This window comes from Equus caballus, chromosome 9 (assembly GCF_041296265.1).
Source record: "Equus caballus isolate H_3958 breed thoroughbred chromosome 9, TB-T2T, whole genome shotgun sequence".
Lineage (NCBI taxonomy): Eukaryota > Metazoa > Chordata > Mammalia > Perissodactyla > Equidae > Equus > Equus caballus.
The window spans coordinates 23368996-23381425 of NC_091692.1; the positions used below are offsets into that span (position 1 = coordinate 23368996).

General features: G+C 46.3%; 1 long non-coding RNA gene across 4 annotated transcripts; it reads right to left on the reverse strand.

The window, feature by feature from the left end:
• Window positions 1-202: 202 nt before the first annotated feature.
• Window positions 203-7336, reverse strand: LOC111774940 (uncharacterized). Of its 4 annotated transcripts, none has more exons than XR_011421259.1 (3): window positions 7058-7334; window positions 6466-6604; window positions 203-1040 (listed from the first exon to the last, which is right to left on the reverse strand). It is a non-coding gene; the product is annotated as an uncharacterized lncRNA (long non-coding RNA). The 4 variants fall into 4 exon arrangements; XR_011421261.1 differs by lacking the exon at window positions 203-1040 and adding an exon at window positions 2741-3495 and having other exon boundaries at window positions 7058-7336; XR_011421258.1 differs by lacking the exon at window positions 203-1040 and adding an exon at window positions 2741-5726.
• Between the last annotated feature and the right edge of the window lie 5094 nt (window positions 7337-12430).

Consider the following 12430-nt stretch of genomic DNA (forward strand, 5'->3'; position numbering starts at 1 on the left):
TCTTCCATACAATGGGAATAATAATAGTCTCTATGTCATAGAGAAGTTATGAGGAATAAATGAAATAATGCATGTGAAGTGCTTAGAGAGGGCCTGATACACAATCAACAATAAAGCGTCTGAGGAAAGGAAGTACAGAACTAGCAACAATTGTTCAGTGGTTCAAGTCTGAACACTTAAGGTCAAGAGTTGACAAGAAGAATGAGGAACCTAATCCCAGATGTTTATTTAGAAAGACATATGAAGAAGTTGAGTGATTGGAAGAAAGAACAACATAGGAGAACTTCTTTTGGTGTGTGGACCATAATGTAGTCAAAATACTTCCAGGGCCTCCCCAAGTTTCAAGTTTCTGCCATAAACTCCTCCACTCCCTCCAGAACCAGCCTGATTGCGCTGCAGAGGTCCTTACAACTGAAACATCTTAGGCATCTTAGGAAACAAACACAAAAACTCAATGAAACCCATGAGAGTCTTATTGCAACAGGCTTCAGTAACAAACCAGTGGAGGATCTTCATGCCTTTAAGAATAGAAAATGGTCCTGCTTTAGACTTTGAGAAACTTTTGAGTTTAAGTTTTCTATGCTGACGCACTTATATCAAAATTTTAACAAACTAGCCTGACTCCTGGAATTGAAATCAGTAAGTAACCCTTTCTCCAAGTCAGCCTGGCTTTGCGGGGAATTCTTATTTTACATGCGCAGATGCTGGCTATTTTCAAGGTATGGAGCTGGCTTGTGCAGTGGAGACAAAACGTTATGTGACACATACATATAGTTTCTTATAAGGCAAAACTCACTGCAGTGAACACTGCCAGAGTCCCCCTGGTGACTGTACCCAATTTCCATGCAGTTCCCATTAAAGTTGATTCCACACCCAGCCCCAGGGGTGGCGTTGGTGACCCAGGCCTAAGCCATCAGCATGTCTCATTTCCCTTTCCATTGACGTTCATGTATCATTCGTGACCTAGTCGGAGCCAATGAGATGCAATGACATTTTCGCTGCATCTTCTGGGAAAGAGACTCTCACTCATAACCTTTGACCTAAAACATAAGAGAATGAATGGGTTAGCAGGGACCTTTCTGGGACCCATAAAACTCAAGGCCAAAGTCAACATAATGGAAAGTAGAACAAAGACATGAAGATTCAAAAATAAGCAGGTGCTACTGATATGCTTAAGCCCTGAATAGAGTTGTGCCTGAAGCTAGCCCTCCTCTTTTCAGCTTCTGAGTCAATAAATTCCCTTTTTTGACTAAGCCAGTTTGGGTCAGGTTTTTCTGTAACTGCAACTAAATAATCCCAACTGGCATTCATCAAAGTCACTCTTCCCAAACAGGAGCTGCACACTCTGATTCTGTAAAAAAGATAACTGGTTTCTCTAGAGAACTCACATGTGAATGAATCAGGGCATATTCAAGAGGGTAAGTATCTGGGTAAGAAAATCTCTCCTTTGGGGATGCCTGTGGTTCACATTTCTGTGTGGGCCAGGAAACTCCTATAAATTTCACCTGTTGACACATTTTCTTTGCAAGCATTTTGCTACTTCAGGGGGAGGAGCCGGAAACAGAGGTGCAGAAGGGAAGGCGTGAGGCAAAATATAAACGATTGTGCAGGAAGCAATATAGCTGATGGCCTTTTAGCAAAGGGCTGGCATGTGGGTACGTGCGGTGTGAATTCACGGTGGAGGAACTAATCAGGCAACGTTATCAGATCTGGAACAGCAAGAAAAAGAAAAATCTCTTTCTTTTTCCCCTGGTTTGATATGTCTGAAAGTATCCAACCAGAAACCTTGACTTCGGATTGTGCTAAAGTGGGGACCTGGGATCTGGGTTGTTTTCCAGAGACCGAGTGTCACTTCATTTTCAGAATGAAGCTGGATTTTTGTTCTATAAAAACAAGGCAAGTTCTGGATTGAGGACAATAGTCAAACACACTGATACTTGAATACAAAGAAGTATGGAGTTTCACAAGTTCTTCTGAGGAATAGAGACTCGTCTCAAGCCTGGAGCTGAGGAAGCTGTGGGAGCAGAACCAGAGTCTGTGAGGTTATGTCTTCCGTGAAAAGTAACAGCCCAAAGCATTGCTCTTAATAATCTAAGTCCAAAACTGCTCCCGTGGAAGGTAGCAGAGCCTGAAGAAATGAGCTTGGACTTCAGTAGCAGGACTGGTTTCAAAGCTTGCTTCCATCCCTAACTGGCTCTGTGGCCTCAGACCAACGAGTTATCCTCTCTGAATCTGTTTCCGTATCTGTAAACATCATTTAGTTTCTTGAGAGAAGTAATTCAGCTGAGTTACATCAAGAGCCCATGACCCATAATAAGAACTCAAATAAATGGCAACAGCATGATTTCTCTTATCCTGGGGAGACATACTGAATACAAATTGTGTGATATCTATCTGATGAAATACTACTCACCAATAAAAAATAACGAACTCTTGAAATACACAAACAGCATGGGTGAATCTCAAAATAATTACACTGAATGAAAGAAGCCAGACCAAAAAAGACTAAATACTGTATGATTCCATTTATGTAAAATTCTGGAAAATGCAAACTAATATATTGTAACAGAAAGCAGTTCAACAGTTGCCTGGGGGAGAGGAGATAAGGCAGAGAGGGACAGAGATGGGAGGAATTACAAAGGGACACAAGGAAAGTTTTTGGAGGGATGGATATATTTTCTATCTCGATTGTGGCTATGCTTTCATGAGTGTAGAATGATGTCAAAATTAGTAACTTGAACACTTTTAGAATGTGTGGTTTATTGTGTATCAATTCTACCTCAATCTAAAAAGTCTATGCCTTTTACTTTTATGGATAAAGAGAGAACAGAATTTGGTGGTAGATCAGAAACATCTTCATATATAGTTTCTTTTTGTTACTTTGCAGTCAAGTTCTGGGAGATTCTGACCCGGAGGAAGGGAGACGTTGGAAGGAAGCTTCTTGTTGAGGAACAAGACTTAGGAGAACAATCTACAGCTCTAGCCCCAGCTTTGGGCTCAAGTGCTTCTCAAGCACCAGTCAAACTTCCATCTCTGGTCTTGATTCCTCATAGCGTACACTTCCCATCCTGTACAATCCCATTAAAATCCCCCACCCACTATCAATCCATAGCGCCAACCGCCAGTGACTTTGCACACCAGCCTCAGACCCGCTGCCAGACCACAGCTTTCATTTAAGCCCTGCTGGCACCGGGCCTCACTTCACTTCAACCCACTGAACAAGGTTCCTGTTAGGCCAATGCTGACCTGGCCCTCTGGGCCACTTTGCTTTCCCTGAGATTTTCAGCAGAGTGAGAAAAGTTACTTTATGTGCATCCCGTTGAAACTTGCTTAAAACCTTTCCCCAAAATTTTAGTTCGCATCAATGGAACTTTTTCTCCCAAAACTCCTTCAAAAGATGTTTTCAAGTCTAAGCCCTTTGCAGCATCCATGCGCCTTCCCAGCAGCACTGCACATTCATTTTGGTGACGCTTCGGAATCTTCCTAGGTGAAAGGCTGAAATATATAAAGACATCATAAACGAATTCTAGAGGGCTTGGGCAGGATTATTCTAAGAATTTTATCCATCCACTTCAAGCAATTTCTTCTGTTGATCTTTAGGATTACTCCTGAAACAGCCAAGGCTTCTGCTAGTTTATCCCAGAATGTCATCCTTGTTGGTGTATAGTTGTGCAGTATCGCCAGTGCAAAGGTTTTTTTCTCTGACTGGCTCAAAGTGGCATACCAGAACTAAGTAAGAAATAAGCCTATATAAGAATGAGAAGATTTAAGGATTATAATTGATTCTCACAAACTGACTTTGGGAGAGCTGGGGAAAGTGATTTTCATCTTCCTCTAACATGGACTCAGGCATGGCCTGAGAAACACTGGGTACCACCCACCCTCCATTTAGAGCCGAGATTTTTCTTGGGTTTTAGTGCATGCGTGTGTGTGTGTGCACGTGCATGCATTTGTGGGTGTGAAGTACACTAGGTTTAGCCGGGCCCGATCAATGGAAATTGTGCTAACTGGAGTAGATAGCTGCTAATCAATCAAGGAAGTATGAGAGAGAAGAGATGGAGCCAGAAAATGTCAGAGGTTGACTAAGTTGAATTACATTTAGGAACAGTGAAATGGGGGCTGTCCTGTTGACTGAAGGCCCTACCTCTTGGGTTCTTGCAGCAGAATTAGCAAAAACAAACCGCAGAAAAGCCTTTCTCCAGCCAGAATTCTTAGTAGGCAGTCATGTGGCGGTAATTGCGTCTTTGTCTGCCTCCTACTCCCTCCTCGCCTTCAGACCCTCTGGTTTCTGTCTGAATGGAAAGAACTCTTGCTGCAGTGGGATCTTCGTGAAGTCGGCCGGGCAGGGGAGGAGAGGTAGCCCCACTCCCGGAGGCACCACCGCTCTGATGAGGGCCCTGGTGCTCACCTTCCTCCAAGTGGAGAAAGGCCGGAAGGAAGCTGGTAGTGATGGATCGTCCAGCCGATGCCAGGCCCTGTGCTGGGTGATTTTTCATTCAATATCCTACTTAACCCTTACAATGTCCCACAAGATGAAATTATTAACCCCATTTTCACAGAATATGGGGCCAAGAAGAATAATTTACAGAATAATTTAATCTCAGGAAGGCTAAATAAGTTGCCCACACTTCACAGCTACTATGTGGGGGGCTGGAGATTTACTTTCGCATCTGCCTGAGGGTGGGAGGTGACTCAACAGTGGGGGGGTTGGGTAGCAGAGGCCTGTACAAGGTTCAATATCCTGAATTGTGAGAGTCAGGTACTCGGTGATAAATGATATCCAGGTCTTGCAGAAAGAGCTAGATCTCGATCCTGTCTGCCTCAGACCACTAGGATATTTTAGTGTGGAGCCTATCATTTTCAGATGATTTATAAGAAGCAAGGTCAAGTCAACTTCTTTTCCTATTGACTCTTTCCTTTTTTAAGTCTTTTTGAGATGTTATGGTAGACCAAGATTTAAAGATGTTTAATTCCAGTCCAGAAGCCAATGAGATGAAAATAGAAAAGCAAAACTGAGTAGCAAATAAAGGAAATTAATTTAATAACAGAATTTACTCAGTCTCTGGGGGCCTGCCCCAATGAGCATCCCCAGTACCTTCAGAGCGAGAGCCTGGCCACTGCTGGAGTCAAAAGTTCTTGACTCCAACCACAGAAGGCAGAAATTGTTACATGTTCACCCAAACACCAGCACACAGCTATAATACGTGTCCAAGTCCTTGCAGGGGTGTGTGGCCATGGTCCGCCATCAGTCCTGCTCTGGTCAGTAGAAAATAAGCGGAATTGATGCGCACCAATTCCAGGCCTGGATCATAAACCCACGTGCAGTCTGTCATGGACTTTTCTCTTCCCACCTGGCTGTAATGAGTCAACTCTTGGGACCATGTTGGAGCCACATGTTGAACTTGATGGAGCCACAAGACGAAAGGAGCCCTTGGGTCACATCGTGGAGGAGAGCTACTCAACCAGAAGTGTCAGCTTTGCCTGTTACGTGATCGAGATATAAACTTTCAGTACGTAAGCCTGCCAGGACGTAGGCATTTTTCTGTTACAGCAGCTAGCGCTCCCTTAACCAACACACGAGAGGCTGGGTTCTGCTCATCTCCCCAGAGATCATGATGTGAGCCTCAAAGCACCAGAGCTCGGAGAATGAAACTACTCTTCCAGAAAGAAAGGCCTATCTGGTTCTGAGCCTCCAGGATTTTTTTCTCTTGCAATTTGTGTCCCACCTACAGGAAGTATGGAAAGAATTTGGAAAACATTTTCTTTCTGTGACTTAGGAAGCAGAATTCAGTTGTGGCACCAAGAATATACCTTATTGAAGGGTAAAGTCATAAAGTAAAACATTTCTTTTTAGACCATCGTAGAAAAGACCAAAGTAAATTAGCGAAAGGGGTGAAGGATAGGGTTTTTACATAGTTTTATTGCAGTAAATAAATAGGAGGCTAAAGGACAGCCGCCCACCAGAAACCCTTGCAGACTTGTTTTGTGAACACAGAAGATTTATGCGTACCTGGAATCAGTTGTTTGGGTGCAATGTGACATTTTAAAGTGCTGGAGGGTGTTTAAAACAGTTTTCCTGTTAAACACTTTAAATTCACCCTTCCTACAAAAGTGTTCAGTCTAGTAATGTACACAATACACAATTATCTGAGCAACAAGTAAATTTCATTTCAGCTTCTGTCAAATGCTACAAATTCCAAATGCGTGGCACTGCATTTAATAAGGTTCATTTAATTCGTATCCTTCATATTCCATGATGGAGGAAAGTGTGTGATTGGAAGAAGTCTTAACTATAGTTAGATGATGAAACGGCTGGTGTGAAAGGTGGGTCTTCTCCAGGAACATAAGAAATCCCAAAATAGAAGCAAGCAATGTGGTAATGATTTTAGATGGAAGGAATTTATACCAAGACCTTTTGTGCATAGATATTACGGAGCTCTCTGAAGTCTTGACTGGTTTACGTACCGTAGGTAACCAGGGGTTATCACTGGAGCATAATTCACCTTTGTCGGGGTGCAGGGTGAGAAGATCAGAGCTGTTCCCAAGGCTGACTCATGCATCTGCCCAGGTAGAGGAGAGTGACGAGATGAGCTGAAAAATCCATCTGTGCACAGACCCAGAAGAACCATGAAAACAAATTGCTTCCCCTTTCAACACACTGAGAAGCCCCCCAAAGGTGACATCCTGGATCTTCAGAGTTGCGAGCTAGCCTGAGTGGGTCTGTGCTCTGCTCCAGGTGTCTTTAACACACTGCAATTTGTGTGTGGCTGGCCCTTTAAAAACAGCTCCAGGCCAAAGAAACCTCATCCAGCAGAATTGTGGGTTTGTTTTAGCAACTGCTTCCCTGCCCTGGTCTCCCATTACTTCATCTGCATTCCCTAGATGCTGACCTTGTCCCCCTGTAAGCCCACAGCAGTAGTTCCCCTCACCCCCTGTGGCTTCCATAATCTCCCAGGGAACTCCCAGTACTGAGCCCTGGCCGCCCCGCAGGATGCCACCTCTTAGGTCACAGCTGGAACCTGATGCCCTCACCCAGCTCCTCTGGTCGCAACCTTACCTGCCCCAGATTTCAGGCCTGCGTCAGACGCTGCGACAGGAGGAGATAGGGAGGTGACCCTGTTTGGCTGTGCCCCGGCTGGCCTCCTCCACGCAATTCCAGGCAGCTAAGAATAGTGTTGAAGCCAGGGGTTGCTTAATAAGGTTTCATTTAGAGGGCTGCCCGGCAAGGACTGCCAGCGTCTTTGAGCAGTGGCTCAAAGCCCTCTCTGGTCAGTCTTTGTGTGGCCAGTGAGTCAGCAACACGCCCTTCCGCACACTTGCTCCCACTATTGAGTAGCGGACTCCAGAGAACTCTCCTTGGATTCTTAGTTAGAGCACTTTTGGATGCAAGAGACAGAGGCTGATTCAACTAGCTTAAAAATAGCGAGTTTATTGGCTGGGAAATGAAATTTAGCCCAAGGGAGTAGCAGGCTTTGGGCAGAGCTGGATCCAGAACTGGTTCAAATGCTATTTTCAGGGATCTCTCTCTCTATCTTAGAAAGAGTGAGTCCACCTGACAGGCAGGATGTCTGCGAGAGGCCATGACTTACATCCCAACACTTAGCAGCTCCAGGAGAAAACCTCCCGAGAAAATCTACTCGGCCCAGTGTGGGCCACATGCTCATCTCTAAACCAATCACTGTGGCCAGGGGAAAAGGTCACATGATTGGCCAGGCCTGGGCCCATGATCCTGCCCCTGTGGCTAAGGCAGGGGCCAGGAGACACGATCAAAGCACATCGAAGGGTTGTCTCTGCAGAAGATGGGGCCCGGCAGTGGCCGCCACCTGGCTAAGACCAACGGTCATTTTTAGCCCTCATCTCGACACAGATAACCACTCCTTCCTCCCCTCAAACGCTGCGTCTACTTCCAGCACACCCCATTCTCCTGGTTTTCCTTTTGCCTGGGCCTTTCTTTCCCAGACTATTTTTCTGGTCTTCCTCATCTCCCTGGCCTCCTCATGCTGGAGGTCTCAAACCTCAGGCCTTGACTTCTCTCTCTGTCTTTTGTCTGCACTTCGTTGCTAATCTCATTCTGTCTTATGACCTTAATGGCCGTCTATTTACTGTGGGCACCAAATGCGTATCTGACTACTGTCCTCTCATGAGCTCCAGTCTCCACTTGGAGTCCTCTACCACTTGGGTGACCAACAGGCACCTCAGATAGACACATCCAGCACCGGGCTCCTGACGGTGCCTCCCACGCTGCTCCTCCAACCCCTTCTCCCTGCCATTAATGTCAAACAGCTCCATTCTTGCAATTGCTCAGGCCAAAAATCTCAAAACCACCTTTGTCTCTCTTCTTTTTCTCACATGCCACATTCAGGTGATCAGCAAATCAGGTCATCTAGTGTTAGGTCTAGACTCTGACTATTTCTGACCTCACCCACCCTTGCCAGACGGCCAAGTCATATCATGTCTCACTAATATGATCACAGTCGCTTCCTGACTTCCTCTGGTCACACCCTGAAGTGACCGTCAACTCATTCAGAGTAAAACTCTTATAGTAGTCTGCAAAGCCCTACATCATTTCCCCACTGCCACCTCTCCCTGTTTCCTCTCTGATATGGCCTACTGCCCTACACCCCCTGCTCAGCTCCAGTCACACCAGCTTCCTTGCCATTCCTCACTCACCAAGCACAGTTATGCCTCAGGGCCTTTGCACTTGTTATTCCCTCTGCCTGGAGTCCCCCTTTGCCAGGAAGCATGTCTTCCTTCCTCATGTCTGTCAAATTTTTAATCAAATGTCCCTTCTCAATGAGACCTTCACTGACCACCCTTTCTAAAGCTGCAAACCCCTTCCTGACTCTGGCACTTCCTGTTTTCCTTCCCTGCTTTAGTTTTCCCCATAGTAGTAGTTACACTTTAACATGCTCATTCTTTTTATTTTAAATATCTTTAAAAGTATTTCTTTAGTTCTTTGCATATTTATTTTAGTCCCCATCTGTTTCCCCAGCGCTAGACTCTGTCGGGGAGAGGTGTTTTTCTGTCTGTGCTCAGTGCTGCTGCTCTGAGAGGCCCTCAGTGATTCAGTGGATGAATGAAATGGAGTGATTTTCTTCCTCAGTCCCCCAACCAGGCTCCCACTGGGGTGTGAAGGCCTTCAGTCCCCCCTCCTGTCTCACCCTCTCACTCCCCTCACCTACAGCCTCATGCAGGGCCCAGGAGGCAGCACAGAGTCACGGCTCAGGCCGAGGCAAGGTGGCAGCATCTAGCCAGGAAAGGTGAGTCCAGACCTTAGAGGACAGGCAGGAGGGCTGGAAAGCAGGGAAAATGTGGGTGGGCTGACATTCCAGTCGTAGGATGGGGCCAGTGTGTGGCAGCTGGACAGGGCCAGGTGGTGGGGGCTGCGGCAGTGGGTGGGAAGCTGGGTGGCCTCAGTCCTGTGTCGGGCTGGCACACGGCAGATGCCAGGTCCAAGCAGGACAGACACAGGGATGGAACTCATGAGACACACTGAGGTCAAAATGGACAGAGGCCAAAACAGACACCCTGCCAGCTTGACCACAGAGGCAGCAATCTGTCATCCTTTCCGGTCAGGGTTGATGGGAGCTCTCTGAAGATGCCGGGCTCTCCCTCAGGCCAGCACCTTCTCTTACCTTAAAGGCTCAGCTCCTGTGTCTTTCATTTCACAGGCTGTGCCTCTTTAGGCAAGACCCCAATTACTGGCCACCCCAGGAGGGCAGCCTCCGCTGGCCTGGCCCACACCCTTAAGAATGCAGGCACACTGTCTTCCTCCGCCACGGCCAGGCCACCACCGTGGAGGAGACCCCATCTTCCCAAACCCCCTATGCCCGAAGCAATATTTTTAGTGTTATAAAACTTAAAGGTCCCTTAGAGACTCTCCAAGTCCAATGTCCTCATTTTATCAGTGAGAAATCTGAGGCCCAGAGGACTGAGGTCGCTGCCAGGGCCATGCAGGGAAGATGCCCAGCCGAGGGCTCTCTGCACAGGGCCACACAGTCAAAAGAAGCCCCCGCCTGGCTGATCGCAGGCCAGGCCCGCTTGCTTCACCTGTGAACTAGAAGCTCTCTAATGTTCTAGGAATCGGCAACGTGACGAGCGAAATAATGAAGCTCGGCTGCAAGGAGCCGTTTATTGCGCCCTCTTGCTCTTCTCCCTGCTCCCCATTTCGTGATGGGATCGGATGAGGTCACTCCTCAGCCTGATGAAACTCTCCTCCTCGCCAAGCTGCGGGCTCTCTCTAAGCTCATTATCTGACTGGCTCATACTTTCCCAGGGGTTGCGGGGAGGAGGAAAGGTAATTAAGTGTTTTGCTTAAATGGCCTTTTCAGTTGACAGAAATAGCTGCCCAGGGATGCGGTAAACTCTCCTTCCTGATCCTCGCCCTGTGACCGCTGGGCTTCAGGCTGCACGCAGGCGCCAAGGGCGAGGGAGGGGACCGATGATGGTGAAAAGGCCAAATGGACCAAAGGTGGCTGCCCTCCCCAAGCTAATCCAGAAAGTGGATCCTCTGCAGGCAGATAATGGAGGAGAATGAGATTGCACTGAGGACTCTGCGCATCTCCAGGTCAGCCTTCTCCCCTCCGAGCTGGGGAAGTATCTGGTTTGTCTGCGTGCATGCCCGTGGGTGCCAGGTGTGAGCAGCCCAGCAAGAACCAGGCTTTTCTCCTGCCTTGCCTGGCCCTCTGTTGGACTGGCATACTGGGACCAAGTCTAATCAGTGGTGATGTTTAATGCCCCTTTTCAGCCCAGAGCAGTAACCACTGCTTAGAGAATGCATTATTTTGAGAGACATGATCCTGCCGTACAGAGCCCGTGTAACCTGGAGGATGGGACCGGGGAGGACGAAAGGCAAGGATGCATCTCCCCCAGGCTCCATGAGTGAAGACCTAAGTCAACAATCTCCTCTGACAAATGGGCAAAATATGCATTTCCACAGAAAGACGAATTTGGATGCAAAAGAGGTGTTTATCAAAACACACAAGGAAAGAGGGAAAGGGAGAGTGAAAGCAGTGAAAAATGAAATAGAAACAAGAATGGGAATTTCTGAGGTTGGAAATCACGGATAGGTCTGTAAGGAGCTGCTTAAATCGGACCCCAAAGAGTTAAGTCAAGTTTTAGCTAACAGCACCTACTGGTAAGTCCAGGGCACATTCAGAGTTATTGTGTTAAAGATAATAGCAGCCTTATTATAACAGAGAGCTCCATATACATTAGTGCCCACACGATGTCACCTGTCTGTGAATTCAGCAGAATTTTGCTCAGAGAATAATACAATATTGCCATTGTTACAGCTTAGAACTACATGTTCATTAATAGAAACAGTATCTCTGGCACTTCTATGCAACACTAAGTCCCAAAAAAGCTCGTTATGGAATGCGGCCCTAAAGCCAGTAATGGCAGTCATTATGACAATGCGCATCAATATCAAAGGATCTGTAATTATTTTTACATTTTTCCGGGTATCATCAGTGATTCTCTAAACTGTGCACCTCTCTTGGTATAATCATGTGTCCTGGTAGCCTCTATCCATATGCAAAATTTCATCACAAGTTATTAAAAATTGAGAAGATATGCCTAATAGAATGCTTATTAGCTACCATTTTGTTTCATATTCAACCTCAAATTGTTATCAAGGTGACTTTACCATTATTTAGTAGTATTTAGCCCAAATCCAATCAAGCAAATGCTTCAGAATTTAACACTGGCATGAACATACTGAAGACAAAATCTCTTCTATTCTGTGTATTGGGTTAGGATGGTTTGAACTGGCCATCAAAACTGGGGAAAAGGAGAGAAACTGATATACACAGGAAAACTCAGTGGGAAAAAAATGACTCACCAGATTTGTGTTTATTGCTGTAGAGATTCCTAATCTCACCCTGTCCAGTTCCCCTCTTCTCTAATAGGTGGGCCATGTGACGAGCTCTAGCCTATGAAATGACAATGGAAGTGTGATGGTTTTTTCTAGGCTGACGAATGGAAGCGTGTGTGACACCTGTACCTTTTCTCTTCCCCTTCTGCAATGTTCTTGTGAAAATTCAGCAAGCTGTATATTTCAGTGTGCTTTTCTGTGTATACTTCCATAAAAAATGTAAAAATAAGAGGAGGTCCTGAGTAAATTTTGCCCTCGATGATACCCTTCAGTTCTGAAAATTCTGCCCTCTGGTAGCTGCGCTCATCAGGGTTCTCTATTTTTGGTGAGGAAGATTCACTCTGAACTAACACCCATTGCCAACCTTCCTCTTTTTTTTGATTGAGGAAGATTAGCCCTGAGCCAACATCTGTGCCAATCTTCCTTTATTTTGCATGTGGGATGCCTCCACAGCATGGCTGATGAGTGGAGCAGGTCCACACCCAGGATCCGAACCTGAAAACCCGGGCCTCCGAAGTGGAGTGCACAGAAATTTAACCACTCAGTCATGGGGCC